Raw genomic sequence first — 3,245 nt, 5'->3', positions numbered from 1 at the left:
TCTGTGGGCTGGCCCGGAAACACACATATTATAGGTGTGTGTTGGAGACGGAGCCCACAGCTTTGTGTGTGCTGAGCCCTTGCTCTACCACTGAGCCACACCTCACCTTCTTTTTTTTGTGCTGCTTTTTTTTTTTTTTTTTTCTAGTGCTGCTTTGTGTCCCTAGTCATGCTGCCCCTAACTGGGGAATCAAATGCAGGACCTCATGCTTGCCAGGAAGGAGCTGTGTCACTGAGCTACATCCCTGGCCCTACACCCTTTTCTTGTACTGTTTTTTCTTCTTTATCATTATCGTCCTCCTCCTTTTCTTCTTGTTCTTTAAGTGATACTGGAGATTGAACCCAGAACCTTCACGCTGAGCTACATCCCCAGCCCCCCTTTTTTTAGTTTGCATCAGTCTCACTGAGCCTCCTAAGTTGCCCAGGCTGGACTCAGAGTTGCAGTCCTCCTGCCTCAGGCTCCTGGCGAGCTGGCATTACAGGCCACCACACCAGCTTTCCTTGCACATTTCATGACAAGGAGAGGGACCTCTCCCAGTCTTTCTTTTTAGACTGGGAGGAAAAAAAAAAAAAGACTGAGAGAGACCCAGTAACCGGTTTAACTGCTCTCTAGGATGATTATAATAATCCCAAGAGGAAGCCAAATATGGTGGCATATATCCTATAATCCCAGCACTCTGGGAGGCAGAGGCAGGGGCATCACAAGTTTGAGTTCAGCCTGGGCAACTTATTGGTTAGGGAGGTCTTGCCTCAAAATCCAAAACTACGAAAAGAGTTGCAGATGGAGCCAGTTTGAGGGCCCTGGTTCAGTTCTCAGGAATGGAGGGAAAAAAAAAAACAAAAACAAGAGGCTCAGGTGTATCTCAGTGGCAGAGGACATGCTTAGCATTCCAGCCCTGTGCTCAATCCCCAGCACCAAAACAACACATACACCACACACATGCATACACACCAAGACAACTGATTAATTTTGGAATTAGGAATTAGGTTTAGAATTTATTTATTTTGAGACAGGGTCTCACTAAATCACTAACTTCCTGCCTCAGCCTCCCAAAGTGCTTGGATAACAATGTGTATGTGTGCCACAGGTGCCCTCTTATTTTTTATTTTGAGACAAATTGCCCAGGCTGGCCTGGAACTTTCCATCCTCTTGCCTCAGCTTCCAAAGTATCTGGGACATCATTGGGTTCGGTGTTTGGGAAGGAAGAGGCTCAGGTTTTGAAAGCCAGCAGGGCTGTTAGGTAATTTTCAGGCTGGCGAGAGGGTGTCAGGGACACTGGCTAAGCTACCACACAGGAAGTGGGGCCACCGGGCTTTCCTCAGCCTGATGTTGTAAGGATCTTTTTTTCTTCTCTTTTTCTTTTCTTTTTCTTATAGTAGTCTCAAACAGAACTATTTTGGGGGGGTTTTTTGTTTGTTTGTTTGTGCTTTTGAGACAGGGTCTCACTATGCAGTTCAGGCTGGCCTTGAGCTCACTTTGTAGCCTCGGTTGGTCTCGAACTCGCAACAATCCTCCTCTGCCTCAGCCTCCCGAGTGCTGGGATTACAGGCGTGCGCTACCACGCCCGGCTTGATGTAAAATTTGACATGACACAGTGTCCCCCGTGAACCACAGTGTAAGCCATCATGAAGAAAGCCTTCCCGATACCCTGGATCCTCTCAACCCTCCCTCATGCTCAGACACTTGTAAAACCACTGCTCTTTCACTCCAGTCTTCTCTTGGAACTTGCAGTGAATCAATAAACATCGGTTTGCTTGTTTGTTTGTTTTTTGAGACAGGATCTTGCTGTGTAGCTCAGGCTGGCTTTTTCTTTTTTTGTGTTTTTTTTGAGACAGGGTCTCACTATGCAGTTCAAACTGGCCTTGAGCTCACTTTGTAGCCTCCGTTGGTCTCGAACTCGCAACAATCCTCCTCTGCCTCAGCCTCCCGAGTGCTGGGATTACAGGTGTGCACCACAATGCCCAGGTAAAAACCACTTTTCTATATTCCTTGACTGTTGAATTCTTTCACCACCCAAGGTACCGGCTGTTCGCACACTACACCTTGCAGGGCATTTTCCTTTCCAACAGTGAAGCTCTTGGAGCGATGGGGCAAGACAGAAGGAGCCCTTGGGGCCAGCGGCCTGGGTGACTGGCAGGGGATTCAAGATGAACACCGAAGAACCTCTTCCCTAAAAGGTTCCACTGAGTGAAACAGACTGCAGAGTAACGGCAGGGGATGAGTTCACTCTGAGATAGAAACAATATGAAGGGTATGTTTAAGCTTTGAAGGGCAAGTGCCCAGATCTCAGCTCAGGGAGTCTGCAGAAAAGCTAAAGCAACGACAGCAAGAGTCTGCATGCAGGGAACACATCCTCCTAACGCAACTAGCAACCAAGGAGCACGAGATGCCCGCGTGTACCCCTCAACCCGGGACCGCGAGCAAGGCCACAGCCGCGTGTTGCCCAGCTGAGACCAACAGTGGCAGACCCAGCGATCCACTTGTTTTTCCTCAAAATGAACAGTGAACTGGAACAGACCAAAGACAAACTCGGACAAGCCCAAGCTGAAGTGAATGCCTGGAAATTTACTCCTGATACGTAAACAGATCATACTCCCCAGTCAGGGCTTCCTGTCAGTGCCTCTAGGAGAAAGCTGTGGTGGGACAGCCACGTGCTCATTTCCACGCCAAGACTCAGACTTTTTGAGGGGAAAAAAAAGCCACATTCCTACAGTGTCCAGCTTGCAATGGTTAATGTAAAACTTACCAGATGAACCTTGTGTTTCAGCTTTCTTCTCTTCCCCTTGCTTCAGAGGCCTGATGCCTTCAGATGATTCTGTTTTGGGGGGGATTTTTGGTTTTTTGGTTTGTTTTTTTCTGGTACCGGGAGTCGAACTCATGACCTTGGGCTTGCCAGGCAGGAGCTGTGCCGCTGAGCTGTATCCCCAGCCCCCATCAGATGATTCTGAAGAGGCCACCTTTGAAAAATTCCTTCTAGAACATGTAGACACTTGAGGAATGTTTCTGTTTGAAGAAAATACAGAATCAGAAGTCTTTAGTCTGTGGCACGCTGTGTCCTCAGACAGTATAGAGGATTGAGCACTTAGAGGTTTCAAATCACGAACTGAACATGTAAAATTCCAGTCAAATGTGAAAACAGAATACACTTCACTCTTAACCTTGAGCATAGTGACTTAGAGACACTGTATTAGTTTTGCCAATGAGACTGGACTTCATGCTTTTTTTTTTTTTTTTTTTTTTTTTTT

The 3,245-nt window shown here is 47.1% G+C and overlaps 1 pseudogene; it reads left to right on the top strand.

Moving 5' to 3' along the window:
- The first annotated feature begins 1,891 nt into the window (after window positions 1-1,891).
- LOC102029790 lies at window positions 1,892-2,760 on the top strand (annotated as a pseudogene).
- The last annotated feature ends 485 nt before the right edge of the window (window positions 2,761-3,245 follow it).

This window comes from Chinchilla lanigera, unplaced genomic scaffold (assembly GCF_000276665.1).
Source record: "Chinchilla lanigera isolate Chin_1 unplaced genomic scaffold, ChiLan1.0 scaffold00036, whole genome shotgun sequence".
Taxonomy (NCBI): Eukaryota; Metazoa; Chordata; class Mammalia; order Rodentia; family Chinchillidae; genus Chinchilla; species Chinchilla lanigera.
The sequence above is the reverse complement of the archived record's forward strand: the minus strand, read 5'-3'. Positions and strand labels throughout refer to the sequence as shown.